Source organism: Mustela erminea, chromosome 5, assembly GCF_009829155.1.
Source record: "Mustela erminea isolate mMusErm1 chromosome 5, mMusErm1.Pri, whole genome shotgun sequence".
Classification (NCBI taxonomy): domain Eukaryota; kingdom Metazoa; phylum Chordata; class Mammalia; order Carnivora; family Mustelidae; genus Mustela; species Mustela erminea.
This window is the reverse complement of record NC_045618.1, coordinates 32,609,504-32,627,308: the sequence shown is the minus strand read 5'-3', so window position 1 is coordinate 32,627,308 and position 17,805 is coordinate 32,609,504.

Sequence of the window (17,805 nt, the reverse complement as noted above, 5' to 3'; positions counted from 1 at the left end):
CAACCATAGGCTTGTATTATCAGGAAAAATGCTGCACTACCTTCAAAGCCCCCTCCCCTACCAAAATCCTTGTCTAGGAATTTCCTTTGGCTGTAAGTGTTTTGGGGTTTGTTTTTCTGAAAGGGTTGGATATCCCAATCAATTTGAGCTTTGTATTAGGAAGTAGACAACAACAACAACAAAGCAAACAACAACTACAACAAAACCCAAACAAAAACAAAACAGAAGATCTAGTTACTTAATTAAGATGGAACTTTCAAATGCTTATTTCTCTTATACATAAAGTCAGCAGTACAGGGTTGGTGAGGTACATTCTGAATATATGGCTTCCACCTCTGGGTCCGAGTATATGACACATTTGTTACTCTTCTCTCCTCAGGATGGGGAAGAAAAGGGATTGGGAAAAGGAAACCCAATCTTTTTAAGACCCCCAAAGTAACATACATCACTTCTGCTCACATCTCATTGGCTAAACTCAAAGTCACATGGCTATATCAAGCTACAAGGGAGGCTGGGAAATGTAGTCTCTAGCTGTCAGCCACATGCCCTTTGATACCTGGTAGAGGATTTCTGTTACTAAAAGGAAGAAAGGAAGAAGGGATACAGGGGGGAAAGACATAGTCTTCGCCATCATCTGTTATGTTGTCCTGGAAGGGGAGGGGGTCTAGCTGGTGTGGAAAAGCTAGCTGGGACAGAGAAGCAATGGGTCCTTTCTGGTTTCCACCATTAAATAGACCATTTGGGGTGTGCCCCACTTGGAAGTGGAAGTTGACTCCACTTCTCCAGTATCATGGCTCTGTCCCAAACCGGCCACAGTCACAGTGCCTATTTCTTCCCCCTGCCTTGGCCAGGGTGAGACTCTGTTCCAATGAGGCTGATTGCCATGGAGGGTACAAGCAGACTACATAGGGTGATAACAAAGGAGTGGTGAGGCAGGTGGGCTCTGGATTCAGACTCCCTTGGACAGTCTTAATCTCTTAAACTTAATCTCTCCTCCCCCAGCTTTGCCATCTGTAAGTTGGAATGATAACGGTACCAAGCTCATAGGACTGGTGGGAGTATTAACAGGAATAATGATGTCAGTGTGCTTAGCATAGTGCTTTCATAACCATCAACCTTCAGTGATTTGGCTGCCCCTGGGTGGGGAGGGATGGTTCTTTCCCACACAGCTGCTACTGAAGGAGGAGGTCTTCACTAGAAGGATGGATACAACAGGCTACAGCCTGCCTTGTATCCTAAACCCAGAGCGGTTGCCCATTTCTCCTTCATGACTTATACAGAGCAGCCTACTGTCTAGGTCTGCTTTCATGGTACCTTCTTCTTCCTTGGCACTAGGCCTTGGTCAGGGATGAGGCCCTGGTCTCAGAGAGCAGAGGAGCTATCTGTTCATCCCTTCCAGTAGGGTCTCTCGGTGCTTTCTGCCAACTGATTCTCCTACTCCAAAGTTCCACATACTGTATTGTATCAAATATTGTATCAAATATCAAATATCACATATTGTATCAAATAAAAGTCCTGTTATATATTTTCCCAAGGACTGGCCTGACAGTTTGCATAACTAAGAGAGGATAGGTGAGGTGCTCATTTAGACTGCAGCGGGCAGCTTTCCTAAAATCAACCAACCAGTCAATCACAATAACAACACATAAAAATTTTGGTAAGATGCCCTGTTGTGTCACTCATGACTTAAGCTCCACCTCATGTGCATAAGCTCCATTCCCATAGCCAAACTGTGATATAGGCCTCACAGAGCCAGATTTATTTAAGTCCAAAATACTGCCTTGCTCTTATCATTAATCTATTTAGGCAGAACTATCACAAGGGAAAGGAGAAAATTTTACATCCATCAGAGCTTGTTTTTAAGGTTTTGAGAAACATCCTCAGATGGGATTCTTATAGATACAACTGACAAACCCAAATCAAATTGGATTAAACAAAACCTGCAATTAACTGGCTCACTGAGGGTGAAATCCAGGAGTATATGCCTTCAGGCAGAGCTGGATCCAGGTGCTCATCTGATGTCACTAGTGTTGTGCCTTTTTTGCTTTATCTATGTTCACCCTGTGTGAGATTCCTTTCTAGGGCTACCTTTTCTTCATAGTGGCCCCTAGAAACTCTAGGCTCTCAGGCTACCAGCTTCCAGTCCCAGAGAAAGAGAGTTTCTCTTTCCTGATAGCTTCAGAGAAAGTCCAAGGTTTGTGGCTCACTGAGTCTCACTAAAGCCATCTGGGCTATTCTTCCTCCAGAAGCTGGGCATGGGATTTGGGAAAGACTACACAGAAATGGAAAGGATAGTTTCCCAAAGGAAAGTTGCTGTGGTATTATCTGAAGGTAAAGCAAAACCAACAGAAAAACCTGTGTGCACCTATAAAACACAGAATGATGAGAGGACATACTTTCGCTCCCTGCCATACAAAATGCTTTTCTCTCAACCTCTCTAATTCAGAGGTTCTCATTTGTGGCTCCACAGTGGTCTTAAACATCCCGGTGTTCAGGCCCATTCTAGACCAGGGAAATCAGAATCTCTGTAGAAGGCTTCTAGACATCAGAATTTAAGAAAAACAATATACCACATGATTACAATGTACAACAGGGGTTGAAAGCCAGTGCTCCAGTTTTCTGGTCTTATTAGTAAAACCTTGGCTTATGAATACATTGACTATGCTAAGTTCCAGCCCAGCAGTTCTGAGTGCTGTTGTGAGCTGTGTACCCCCAGGGTGTATCTGAGCCCCCCACCCCCGCCTCAAATGCTGACCTAAGGGCAGGCCATGTGGAGCCCAAGGGAAGTCTCTGGACACTTACAGTGACAAGAACCAGACTTGGCTCTTCAAGGGAAAGGATAGCACCTTAAAGAGATCACAGGTCAAGGAGCTGGTCAGGACCTCTCAATTCAGCTGTGGCTCTCTTAGTGTGACCCATTCTCTCTGTGGGACCCAGGAGGCCTGATGCTGGCTGCCCCAGGGTAGAGGCAGATGCCAAGGGAGAGGAGGTGGTGGTGTCTCCTAGGAGAGAGGGGAGAATCCTATCCAGAGCAAGAGGGGGTTTACTTAAAGAAAAGGCAGTTGCTCACCCTACTAGGACCAGTGAGTCTCTTGGCAAAGTGGGTTCTGAGCTGGCAAACACAGGCTCAGCCTTCCAGCGGCCACACTAGGGGCCAAGTGCTAGAAAGGCAACAGGGAGACTTACTTTCTGGATGGTCGCCCGCCAAAGCCCTTCTGTTCTCTGGGCCACTTCTCCTCTCATTATAACCGAGCACCTTTCCTGGAGGGTATGGGGGTTTCACTATGATGTCTGGTGGACTGTTTCCTTTTCAGAGGCCATGTGCCTGTGCTCTGCCTGAAGATCTGTCCAGAGGGGAGAGTCTCAAGCCACCCCCAGCCCTGCCCCAGCCTCTCATATTCCAAGGCCACTGCCCTGGTGTGATGGTCAGCCAGTCCCAATTCACTCCTTTGGCTGAGCCCCCTGGGTGCTCCAGGGAGGTGTCCTAGTGAGTCTATCTTGAGAACCCCAGGTTTGGAGCAGGGCAGGGGTCTCTTCTGCTGCCAGCTTGAAGCTGTCCAGGCTCTCATGGCAGCTCTCCCAAGCAACACACTTCTCTGGCCCCACTGGACTATTGTAAGGTCAAGGATACATCTTTTTTTTTTTTTAATTTCTTTTCAGCATAACAGAATTCATTGTTTATGCACCACACCCAGTGCTCCATGCAATACGTGCCCTCCTTAATACCCACCACCTGGCTCCCCCAAACTCCCACCCTCTGCCCCTTCAAAACCCTCAGGTTGTTTTTCAGAGTCCACAGTCTCTCATGGTTCACCTCCCCTTCCAATTTCCCTCAACTCCCATCTCCTCTCCATCTCCCCATGTCCTCCATGCTATTTGTTATGCTCCACAAATAAGTGAAACCATATGATACTTGACTCTCTCTGCTTGACTTATTTCACTCAGCATAATCTCTTCCAGTCCCGTCCATGTTGCTACAAAAGTTGGGTATTCATCCTTTCTGATGGAGGCATAATACTCCATAGTGTATATGGACCACATCTTCCTTATCCATCCGTCCATTGAAGGACATCTTGGTTCTTTCCACAGTTTAGCGACCGTGGTCAAGGATACATCTTAAGATTTCTGTTAGCTCTCCCCAAAGACTGTTCTTCCCAGGCTCGGGCATCCTGAATAACCAACTAGCTCATCTTTCCCTTGAAGTTTCCTACCTTAGACCCTAACCAGAAACCTTCTTTTCTCATACAGAACCCTGGTCTGGCAGTCCCCGTACATGACACACAGGGTGGGGTCCTTGCCCCCGCCCCCCCCCCCCCCCCCCCCCCCCCCCCCCCCCCCAACCTGGGTCTCTGCCACAGACTTTTAACCTATCTCTCTCTTTTTTAAAAAAGATTTTATTTATTTATTTGACAGACAGAGATCACAGCAGGCGGAGAGCTAGGCAGAGAGAGAGAGGAGGAAGCAGGCTCCCCGCTGAGCAGAGAGCCCGATGTGGGGCTCGATCCCAGGACCCTGGGATCATGACCTGAGCCGAAGGCAGAGGCTTAACCTACTGAGCCACCCAGGCACCCCTTAACCTATCTTGAATAGCCCGACACTATACATTGAGATGTTTCTTCCCAAAACAGCTCTGCCATTGGTCAACCGTGACCTTTTTTCTCAAGATACCTCTGCACTCTGTACAAATTCTCTCCCCACTGTTCAGGGCCTGAGGGCTAGAGCTGGTGGGTGGGGACAGTCCGCCCAGGGAGCCCCTCCCACCCAATCAGCTGTCTCCACCCTCTGGAGCCTTGTGTATGCAGTGTCTGTCCTCTTCCACCATTGTCTCAGCCTGTATACGCCTTCCCAGTTTGGAGTGTCTTCCATTTTTAAGATCCCTCCATCCATTCAAGGCTCTTGCTATATTCCCACTACTTCCCAAAGTCTATCCAGACTATTCCGGCACATATTGGCCTCCATTATTTGCTTCTTTTCTAACTCAGAGTCAGTACTATTATTTTGGTTACCCTTAACAGACAGACGCTGAACTCCGTGAGGGTGGAAACCAATTTGTTGTTGTTTTATGTCCCACCATGAAGCCTGGCACCAGGCTTTGTGCATAGTAGGGTGGAAGATACTCATAGGTGACCACCTAACAGCAACACTTCCCTGCTGGCCAATCTGGCCTTCCACTGTAGGAGGGTGTCAAGGAGGGAACCTGAGAGCTGCATTTTTCAGCATCCCATGTAGCAAGGGTGCAGATACATGAGCCGGTCCTTGCTGCTGGATTTTCCTGATGGGGCAAGGCAAGAGTCCTTCCTGTGTGAGGCAGAAAGTTCCCTTACTTGTCCGTTTGTGGAAATCAGAATAGAACCAATCGATGTTGATCTCAATACCAGCCCCCACCAGCTCCCAGCCTTGAGCTGGGAACACAGAACCAGAGCTTTCCCCAAAGGTTTTTGGTAAGTTGGAGAGACCTTGGGAACAAGCCCAAGAGAAGTATATGAATACACAGGGCTTTGTTTGTTTCATTTCTGTTCATTTCATCGAGTCAGTGACCAACAATTAATGCTTCAGAAGAAGGTAAAAGTCTTTGACAATGGACCTACCCACTAGTGTAATTCTACAAAATAGCCTTTCCTGACCCCTCCAGGAAATCAGCTCATACCATGAAATATGAAATCCACACATGCATAACTGTGAATTCTCTTAACGATCGTAAAACCATACAATTCCTTTGAAAATCTCAGCCTTATTTCCGACACAATTGCCGCCTGCAGCAGACTGGTTATTCATGGTGGAAAGATGAGATGGGAAGATCGTCTGCTCATGATCTAGTATTTCCTTTCCTTCGTTAAACTTTACCAGTTATTAACTTGCCTGAATGAGAGGCTTCTCGTATTAAGGACAAGTCAAAGCTCTTCTAGGAAGGGAGAGCTGCACGTGGACATCCTCCTGTCTGGGTCTGCAGGTATCTGGCAACAGCCTTTGCTAACTTAGGAGTTCTCTCTGAACCGTCACCCCCAGTGCAGTATCTACGGGCAGGTGCTGATTAATACAGTAGTGGAAATGGTTTGGTAAGCTCTGGAACCAACAGAGGTGCACACAGGGTGTCCGACCGACTCCGCCTGTTTCGGCAGCCTGGAATCCCCTTCTCCTTGCATTCATCTTTCCCATTCGATTCCCTTTTCCCATTGTTGACTGGATCAAAGTCACCATCTGGTCAAAAGTGGGCCAATCAGGGTATCTCCACAAATAATTGAAACTAAAGCTGAGGAAGATGAGCTTCTCTCTGGAGTTCCTGGATGTGTAAACTCAGGAGTGGTTAATGGCCACGTTTCTGCAAAAGCCAATCTATAAAAACAGAGGACAGCGAAGGAGAAGTACAGAGGGCAACAGAAGCAAGTTGATGGGAGGAGCTTCCTGGTTTCCCTACGCTTTAGTCAGTCTCTGCTCATGATCTAGTCCTGAGGTCTGGCTGCCTCTCTGCCTTTAACTTCCAGGAAACATCCTTAGATCCTTGTTACAAATGTCTTTCATTAAAAAAAAAAAAAAAAATTTATACTTGCTTGAGTAGATTTATGTGACTTTCAATCATAAGAATCCTGACTGGGGCACCTGGGTGGCTCAGGGGTTTAAAGCCTCTGCCTTTGGCTCAGGTCATGATCCTAGGGTCCTGGGATCAAGCCCCGCATCGGGCTCTCTGCTTAGCAAGGAGCCTGCTTCCTCCTCCTCTCTCTCTCTCTGCCTGCCTCTCTGCCTGCTTGTAATCTCTGTCTGTCAAATAAATAAATAAAATCTTAAAAAAAAAAAAAAGAATCCTGACTATCACATTTGTCACTGGATATTATGTAACCATTAAAGATTGTTTATAAATAATATTTAATGTCAAGGGAGACTATTTATGATAAATGGTGAGTCATTTAAAAAAACAGCCTGTGAAATTATATAAACAGCATGATCTTAGTAGTGTGAAACAATGGAGGAGTATAAACCATCAAGACATTGTTTGTGACTATTTCTAAGTAGTGGGATTATAGGTGAGTGTCATTTCCTCACTGCATCTTTCTATGTGTTTTACGTTTTTCATAGAGTATGCATTAATTTTATAATGATAAGACTTATTCATTGAAAAGTAAAAATACCTAAAAATCTTTACCTGCTTCCTTTCCTCCCCCAACACCTGCAGTGGAAGGCACCCTTTGGGTCTAAGTGTACTCACCAATAAATTCTAAACACATCTAGAGAACTTGTGATGGGGCATGAGGGGTTGAAGAGCCTGCAAGGAGGGGATTCACTCAGTGGGAGACAAATACACTAAGATGACCCTTTCATAGGGCTATGGATTTCAGGGAGGAGGGGAGATTCCAAATATAGCTGGATGCCCATCACTCAGACCTGCCCCAGACAGTCTCCTGTGGCTCAGGTCACAGCAAAAGAGTGGAAATTTGTTAAATACTCAGGGACGCTGAAGGGCAAAAGCAGCCCTCCCTTGGAGATCCTTTAACAGAGCGTGACAAGCCAAGGGGTAGAAACACTCTCCCCCCATTTTACTATAGACCTCTATATAGCTGTGACACTTTGAGGTCCGGGATATTGGCAGTGGTGTTGATGGTGGCAGCACTAAGGCAGAGGTGGCCGTGTTCAAGAGCAACCACAATCATGCATGTGCAGGACAGCAGTGCCCAACAGATGTAATGCCAGTTTCCAATTAACTCAGTAGGGTGAAGGAGTCCCACAGAATCTACAGTTGATGTCTGGCAAAGCCAGCCCTGCCCAGGGGGTGGCAGGTCCAGTAGTATAAGAAGTAAAGAAACTAGAATAGGAACCAAGGAATAAACTGTGGGTAACTGACTGGACAGCTAAAATGGAAGCTGAAAGCTCAAACAATACTAGAAACCCCTGGGAGACTGCCAATGCCTCATTGACCATGACATGGTCACCCTTGCTAAAGAGAAGGTTGAGAGAGCAAGTTTTCAACTTTTCTGTTCTTAATCTAGAGGCAAGCAAGGAAGAGGAGGAATGGAATGAATCTTGACTTGATAAAGGGAAGTTAAAAATCAGTATCAAATTAAGTATAGACAAATACTCTGGAGAACAAAATCTAGAAGAATTCTGTACTCAGATTGTAGTTTTATGATACATTGAAATAAAATGTCTTATCCTTCAGTCAAAAAACAGTGAATGGGTGTTCATTTATATGTTTTAAATGGAAGTAAATTGTTTAACATATGCCTATGTCATTCTTTATGATTTCCCCGAGGAACCCCCATTTTCCACTTGTCAGCTATGGATCTCATCACATCCGGTAGATTGAGTAGAAGTCATTTGTTCTTTGTTTCGAAAAGAGCTCTAGTCTGTTAAAATTCATGCTCATTATAAATATTGAAATATACAAAGAATAAAGAAAAATATGACCATTAGGGTGAACATCCTTCCAGACTTCTCTCTCTGGGGGGGGGGGGTACCTATTAGAGTATGACACCAATGGGATCATGCTGTTTGGTTAGCCCCCTTTTTGCACTCCATTATATGTGTCGTAGGCAAATTTCTGTATCATCAAATAGAGATTTATCATCATTTCTATATTATCTATATGGATGTGCCATAATTCTTTAACCAATGATTTAATCCCATTGATGAATATTTAGGAAAACACTCATTTTTCACTATTATAAATACAGCTGAGATGAAATCCTCTTCTTTAGGTCATTGTATGCTTTGGCAATTATTGTCTTGAGGAAATTACAAGAAGTGGGATTGCTGGGTCAAAGGTACACTTGCTTAAAATGTTCATTCCTTCCATCCTTGCACACTCTAAAAAGGCTGGACCAATTTATGTCACCACCAGCAGAGCATGAAAGGGGCTGAGCCTCAGCCCCTCACCAGTCCAAGGTTTTGTCATTCTTCTGTTTCCAAGAGTAAAATTTCAGAAGAATTCTCTTCATTCATCTTTTGTCTACTGTGGGCTTTTTGTAGGTGATTTTTGCATAGGTTCCATGCTGAGTTTTTTCCTGCTTGCTTATCTTTAATTGAGGGCGGTTCCATTAGGGGTTAGCACTTGCTTAAAAATGGTAGAAGTGAAATCCCCTTGACTCTTTTCCCTGTTGGATCTTCTTATAGGATTTGAGTTGAAAGGCTAGACTCTAATCATGATTTTCATCCACTAATTTATTCGTTTGCCAGGAAGTTTCCATGAAGGGATAGAGCCCTGACTTCCCTTGGAAATTGTCAGCCTTCTTCCCACAAGGGGGAGTTTCAGTTTCTGAAGAGCCTGGCCATTGGTGAGAAGATGGGTGAGTGACGCCCTCTGTTCATCAGATGAATCTGTTTCTCTTTCATAAGGAGAATGGGTGATGAGACAAACACAAATCTGGATCCAGGTATAAGTAAAATCCAGCTACCCTATCCTTCTGGCTCACGGGGTCCTACCTGAGAAGGGCCACCTTCTAGACCAATATAGTCCAAGCCCTGTCCCCAGGGGGCTCCTCAGGAAGGGGTAGGCCTGTCCTTGGCTAACCCCACAGCTCAGAAGTAATACAGTTCTATCTGACCCAGTCTCCAGGAAGAAGAGCTGATATCTCTGACCTCAGGGTCTCGAACACTACATCCTTCAAGACAAGATGCTACCCTTGAGAGCCACAACTCTGTCCTTTTGGGGCACAGTATGCTGTCTTTGGCTTCACTGGACACACATAATATTCCCGGCTCATGGACCATTCTTTCTGTATGGAAGGCCTCAGGTCAAATTTGGGGTCACTTCACTCAGAAAGGTTAACAAGTAAGTGGGACCAGGACTGCCACAGGAGAGGCCAGATATCATCCATGACAATAACTGCATGTGAACAACAGGCAAAGTTCTCTGTTTAGAACCAGAGCCCCGATAGGCTGGCAGAGCATCCCCGTGAGAACCACAGTATGTGTTTAAGGAATCTACCAGCCCTTTAAGAACATATAGATGGCCAAGGGCACTCCAAGACCAAGGCTGTGGACCAATTCAGTAATCTTTCTCAACCTTCCTTCTCTGTGTTAGGTTTCTACTGAGGTTACCACAAATACAGGGGTTTACCACAACACCCATTTATTATATCCTAGTTTGTAGGTCTGGAGTTGGGCATAGGTCTCAGAAGGCTAAATTCAAGATGTCAGTGGGGCTGTGCTCCTTGCTGGAGGCTCTGGGCTGGGATCACTTCCAGGCTCAGGCAGGTTATTGGCAGAATCCGGTTGCATGTGGTTGTGGGACTAAGGTCCCTGTTTTCTTAATGGCTGTTGTCCAGGCGTTCTTAGCTATTAGAAACCACCCACGTCCCTTGGCTCATGTCCCCCTTCATCTTCAAAGACAGCATCAGAGGTTCAAGTCCTTCCTCTGTCTCATTTTTCCTGCCCTCTCTTCTGCCACATGTCTTTCTTCAGCCAGGGAAGTTTCTTCTCTTTTGAAGGCTTATGTGATTATATTAAGCCCACCCATATAATCCACGATATTCTTTCCATTTTAAGATCCATGGCCTTAATTATATCTGCAAAGTCCCTTTCCTCCTATAACTTAACATATTCACAGATTCCTGGGAGGAGACATGGACATCGGGTGTGGCGGGGCAGGGGGTGGGGGGGTGGGGGGGGGTGGCACGAGTTGGATATTTGGATTACCATGACCTTTTTGGACTAGGATTAATCCAGGGGTAAGAAATCTCTTCAAAAATCAGTCTGAGGAAGACCTGAATGGTTCCCACCTCTTCCTCCTCCTTTCCACACCCACCCACCTCCCTGGGACAAGTTGACTCAGGCCTGAAATCTCACCAGACTCATGGGACAATGTGTAATCCTTCAGGAGAGGCTGAGCACCTGGCATAGCCCACTGCCTCTGGGGAACTGGGGGCAAGGCTGGAACTTTCGCTCCAGGCCCTGAGCCTCCCAATCTGTCAGCTCACTGTTGTTTTCTGAAGCTGAGCCAATATGCCTGGGAGGATCCCAAGGACTTTGGGCTTTAGTCCAATGTGCCCATAAGTAGAAGGTTCTGCTTTCCCTTTATAGGGGACCATTAAAAGCTGGAGTTAAAAGTTTCAATATAAATATTATAATGGTATTACAGCCAGGAAGGCTAAAATACTATTCTGCCAATCAGCCTGCTCCTTGGTATCCCATATAAGGAAGAATAACAGGATGAAAATTTTAAAAATCTTTTTTTTTTTTTTTTGGTGTTAGTCTTGTTAGTGGCTGATAGTAACATGAAGAAGCTGGTGAAAGAATGATTGCATGAGATGGCTGAGGTCTCAGCAAGATCCCCCACTGACCCTCCTCTTGAAATTAATCCAGGGGCAGCAAGTACAGGTCTGTGCACCAGAGAGTGAGGAAGCCCCAGTCTAACTTACTCATTTAACTACATGTTCAGGGAGAGAGAGAGAGAGAGAGAGAGATGGCCAGGCCCAAGCCAAAGAGGCAGCATGGCCTTGGGCTACTTACCATGTACCTGAAGGAAGCAGAAGCACCCTAAGCTCCAAAGACCATGACCCTCCTAGGCACAGGTAGGAAGTTGAAGAGAGAAAGTGGAACCCAACCTGGGATGGGTGCCATTAAAATACAATAAATCCACTCACCAATAAAACCCCACCCACCAATTGGGCCACCATTGTGGCCCAGTGAACATTCTGGACTCTGACCTGTCAGGTGAGCAACTATTCTTCTTTGGGGCAGTGTGGGGAGCTGGGAAGAAGCTAGAAAGAGGCTGTGCTGGGGTGTGAAGAGTACGCAATGGGATGTTTCTCTAGGGCCCACCTTCATCTGTTTCTGGTCTCAACCCACTGGCTACCCTTTGATTTCTGGGGATAGATGGTAAGGGTGCTTAGTGACCCACATGTCTGTGAGTCCAGACCCTTGAAAACCATGTGCCCTGACACCATGACTTCTAGCTGACCACACCTGCCAATGGGGGGGCTACTTCACCAAGAGAGAGTCCCTCAGCCAGAGACCTGCAATGGTTTAGCCACTTTGAGACCTCCTGGCCTGTAATGCTGGGGATTCACTGCTCCCTGAAATGTCAAGGACATACTAAACTTCTGAGATTCCAAGGCTCGGAAATTTTGTGCCAAATTTCTGCACTGAGATCTTCCTGGCTTGGGTTTGGGGGACACAGATGGTTTCCTGTGTTTAACAAATTATCAAGATTCTCTCCAGGAAGTTTTCACTGATGCCCAGGTGAGATTTAGGTGCCCAGCCTGGTTTTCCCTGCCTGCCTCCATACTCTACTGAAATCACTTTTATTGTTCTGGGTGTCCTAATAAACTGAATTCCTTGAGGCCAGGGACTGTGCTTTTTCTCTATTTCTCCAGTCTAGTATATGAGGTCACATAGTGGGACTCAATTAATAGCTGCTGATGAATACTAATGGTTGAAATGCCCACCCCCCTTCCCTGGAGGCAGCCCCCATCACCATCCATAGTACCCTGTCCAACCTCAAGCTCCCCAGGCTTGGCGCTTTCTAGAAGGACACCTTTTGCCATGGTCATACAGTTCTTTCACATGCTCTCCCTGATTCACATAATCTGAGCCAGTCATAATCTATATTAGGCATTCTATACTGGAATTCCCTAGGACCTACTCAGCTACAGGAGGCAGATTTCTTGCTATTTCTTCAAATTGTTGAAAACACCAGAACTGTGGGAACGATGATTGCTCTTAGAAGTTGCAGTGCTTGGCCAGCCTGCTAGTCAGCTCTCCTCCTGGCATTTTGCTGCCATTCCACCTGCTTGACCCTCTTTACTGCGCTCTGTGGATGCCAAACACTCAGTTTTTTAATCCATGAAGGAATAAGGCTGGGATCTGATACTTTGTTGCTTCTACTTTTAAAACAAAAGGGGAGGAAGATCATGGTAAGATTCCCTGGAGAGAGCCAAGCCTCACGCCCTAGACAGTGAGCTGTACCCAACCTCATTGTTTCATGGAATGTCATTAACTTCACACCTACCCTCAAGATACCCCCTTCTCCATCCCAGGCAACTACCCAGTGCCTACAATTTTGCCCTCAACCACACTCTCCTTGGCCTCGAATCTGGCTGTAATTTCTATAGATCTTACTCCTCATTCTCACTTTGACTCCCTGGCTCTGATCTTCCAATGAGTAGGCTAGACCCTTGGGTGCCCATTGCTGACCATTTGCTAGTCCCTAGCTTTCAGAAACCATTCAAGACTGGTTCTGTGTTCTTCCAGAACCCCTTTTCTGTCCCACCCTGCAACAGCCATGCAGACGGAAGAAGGAGTGACTGGATGACTAGGAGGAATACAGTGGTCCAGGCAGCTGACAGATCCCAGGAATGTAGGACACTTGCTGACGTCATGCTGAGGTGAGCGGAGACTAAAATAAAATACCTAAGGAATTCTACTTTTAATCTGACTTCCCTACCCACCAAGTATCATTTCATCATCTGCTTAAATCAGAAGTCTTGTACCCTTATTGTTTGTTTTTTCTTACTTTACCCATATATTGGTAACAAAGTGCAGGGGGTAAGGAGAAATCAGCTCCTAGATGCCTTCAAGCAAAAAATGACATGATCAGAGTTGTTCTGTGGTAAAACTATTGTGACAGTAGAAAGTGGCAGAAACTGGAGAACAGGTTGGGGGTAGTGGTTTAGGCCATGTGAGAGATCTAAACTTGAATTGAAGGAGAGCAGGGAGACATGGTGCTGGTGGTGTAGGACAAGCCCAAAATATGGAAACGAAATTGCAAGATGTAGGAAGGATGCAGGATGTCAAATTTGGGGAGAGGGAAAAATCAATGAAAACACCAGATGATCAGCCTAGAGAGTGGAATTGGGGTGGTGCCATTGATGAAAATACTGACCACAAGAGATAGATGTTTCTAGATCATTTTGAGTTCCTTTTGTGATATATTGGTTTTGTGGGTAGGATACCTAGATAGAGCCATCTAGCAAACAGGTGGGACTATCTCCAGCGCTGTGGAGAGGGAAGGATTGTCGTGCCAGCTTCAGAAGTTGTCTGCACAGAAAGGACAGTTGGAAACAAACAAACGAAAAAGCAGGCATGAAGGGGACAATGGTCAGACCGTCCTTCTGACTGGAACACTCTTTCTCCTACACCTGGTCCTCCAGGTATACAGTGTTGAGTAACAAACAACCTCAAAATTTAGTGGCCTAAACAACAGTCATTTTATTGTCAACTGTTGTACTTCCGAAGGTTGACTGGTCTTCATTGGGTTGTCCTTGCTCAAGATGTTTCAAGTAGTGGTCATCATCCTGGGATTCTGGCTCAAGTCATCTCCCGTGTCTAGAGCTCAGGCTGGGAAGAATCCAGCAGGTGGGGACTGGGACAGCCAGAGCTCCTCAGCATCTCCCACTCTTGCTCTCTCCCTTCCTTCTTCTCTCTTCCTGGTCTTCCCAGAATGGTGGCTCAGGTATGCGGGTAACTAGACTTCTCACATGGTGGCTGCAAAGATTCCTGTGTAAAGTGAGAAAGAGAGGCAGGAGGAAGCCTTGTCACTTTTTATCACCTAGCCATAGATGTCATGTGGCATTACCTTCCATTCCTCAAAGCCATCATAAAATCCCCCTAGGGCTCAAGGCGAGGGTGTATAGACACCACCTCTTGATACGCAAGTGGAAAGGTTCCCCAAGAACATGGGAGACCAGAAATATTTTTCAGTTATTCCAGGAAAAAAAAAAAAAAAGCCTGCCTCTTTTGCCAAAACACAGTGTAAAGGTGTAACTCCCGTTCATCAGTATCCTAGCATTTTATAGCCCTATAGAAACATTTGGCACTGTAGGCATTTTGATCTCATTATATATGCAGGCATCTGTCTAAATCGTAAGACTTTATAAGCCAAGGCCCTTGTCTTGTTCTGTTTGGGGGAAGCACAAGGTAGCAGGTAGATACAGCTTACTGATTTAAATTTAATTTCAAGACAAGAGGAGAGGACTGAGTGCAGAACCCTGGGGAAAATCTGTATTTGGGACACTGGAAGTAAAACAGATGATGGAGTCTTTGGAGAGTGTTTTCAAAACCAAACTGTAATAGTCTTTGCAAAAATATCATGGGCATTTTCCCTACTTAGGTCTACAGTAATTAGCAACATCTGAAAACCCTCCACAATTAATACTTTGGAAGTAGTAGTTGCCAAGCAAGTTCCTTCTTTTCCTAACTGGAAACTTCTGAACAGTTAAAACTTGGAATGAATCCTAACCATAAAATAGAACCAAAGCTTGCAAGGATATTTTTTTTTTCCTGCCCAGAAACTTATGGTACAACAGGGCATAGCTTCGGCAATAATAAGATAGTCTTAAAACAATACGGAGATAGTATTTTATGTCAATTTAATTGGGGAAGGTTTTTTTTAAAAAAGATTTTATTTATTTATTTGACAGACAGAGATCACAAGTAGGCAGAAAGGCAAGCAGAGGGAGAGGGGGAAGCAGGCTCCCCACTGAGCAGAGAGGCTGATGCGGGGCTCCATCCCAGGACCCTGAGATCATGACCTGAGCTGAAGGCAGAGGCTTACGCACTGAGCCACCCAGGAGCCCTTTGGGAAAGCTTTTTAAAAATTTTGTAAAGTAGCCTACTGCTACCAAAAGGACTCATACTTTTCTGACAGAAAGGTGAGTTGGCTGAGCTTTCTGGAGGATAAAACACTTTAAAGAGTTCATTCCTTATAATGTAGTGATTTCACCCTACAAATGTTTTCTAAGGAAATAATCCTGGTAGGGCAAAAATTCACATCGAGGTTGTTTAATAAAGTATATCTTATGAGAGTAAAATACTGGAAAGAAGCAAAATGTTCAGAGGTTGGTTAGATAGATTACTAATTCATTTGCTGAAATTGTGTGGCCATTTAAAAATAATGTTTTTGAGGATATTTGCCAAGAGTATGCTCACAATATGATGTTTTCTGTAGGAGAGAATTCAAACTGCATAAGTTATAGGAAGTGGTATGATCCCAATTTTTGTTTAAAAATTATATATGTATCGAGAAAAGAGTAAAAGCAAATTTCACAAAAAGTCAACAGCAGTTATGTCTGAGGGATGGGATTACAGGCAGTTTAAATTTAAATTGTTTTTTTTCTATGCTTTTATGCCTTTATTATCATTTCTATTTTTATAAGAGAGCTGTAATAGTTCTATAATCTGGGGGGGAAATACTTTTCAAAAAAGACCCAGTAATTGCTTCTATGACTGGCTAGGTGACTAACAAAATGGAGAAATGTTTTCCTGGAAAAGAAATTAAATAATTTATGATAAAGGTCTTGGTGTAGAATAACTTGCACTTAAAAAAAAAAAAAAAAAAACCTGACATGCAAGCAAGCAGCCTGGACACACAGAAGTGCCATCTCTAAGGTGTGAAATTTCACACATGCCAAAGCTTGCGCAGTCCCACTGAGTATTTCCTTTAATGACACATGGGAACTTGGAGTTCTCTGGCTGTAACTAAGACAGACTCTAATGGGTAGCAGGAGTGCTGAGCTGTGCCTTTCTGGTTGTGCCTCGGACTTCCTGGGTAACAAGGAACAAGTCCATTAACCTCCAGAGCTCTGTAAGTCCCTCTCGGATATAGAAATCCACTAACATCAATAGGCGCCTGAAGGCAAAAGTGGAAGAGAATAAAAGCCACAAATGAGATGGCTTTAGACAGACACGAGGGCCAGCAGGATGGGGACACTGCACAGCCTCCTCTGACTGAGCTGCCAAGATCCTTCGCTAGGGATCGTCTCAGGCTCCCTTGTCATAGCCCTCTCATGGCAACACTGCTGGGGTGGGCGCCCAGGGAATGGTTGAGCTTTCTGCACACACAGATGGAGCTGCCTGGGACCCACCACTGCTCCTCTGATAGGAGGAGCCTCGACTATAGGAACTAGTTACCGTAATGCCATAAAACTGCCTGCTCCCGGCAATGCATCACGCTGTGGTGACAGGCTCATAAAACCTGACTTCCCTGCGGACACTGAATGCTAGCTAGCCCTGAAGGCATGTATGGTCAGCACTCAGGCCCTTCCCAACTTGCAAATGAGCCAGGATCCTAAACCTTGTTATTATTATTATTTGTTTAAGATTTATTTATTTGAGAGAGAGAGAGAGATTGAGAGAAAATGAGAGAGAGAATGTGGCAGGGAGGGGTAGAGAGAGAATCTCCAGCAGACTCCATGCTGAGCTCAGAGCCTCATGCTGGGCTCGATTTTACTACCCTGAGATCACAACCTGAGCACAAACCAAGAGTTGGACGCTTAACCAACTCCACCAGCCAGGCCCCCCCTCAACCTTGTTTGTAAAGCAGTCCTTTGGAACCCGGAGTGCCAAGGAAACCATGTTCTAAATATAGTACAATACATGGCACATAGTATATACTCAGTAAATGTTTGATGACCAGTGATAGCCAGATGGGGACCAAGGTCCAGGTCTAGCCCTTGGAAACATATGAACCCAATGCAGACAATAGCTGTATATTTTTTCATATAGGAAACAATTTTGCTTAATGTCAGCAATGAAAATAACAGACCACCCACTGCATTAAATAATTCAGTAATTAGTCTTACTTGTATTAATCTTAATGTGTTCATTGGGAAGAAAGCAGGTTTAACTAGAGGGAGTTGAAAATGAAGTTTCTATCGAGACTAGGGGAAAATCTAGGTAGTCTAGAGAGGGAGTTCAGAGATGAGAGGCACTAGGCTTTTATTATTTTGCTTTATACCTTTTATGTAAATGAAGCAGCCCTTGTCTTTTGGTTGACAGTCAGGATCAGGGTCATTCTACAATGACTATGAGAAAAAAGAGGAGGAAAGAGACAGAGAGAAAAGGCAGTGCTTATCCACACTAAGACTTTACAGAGTC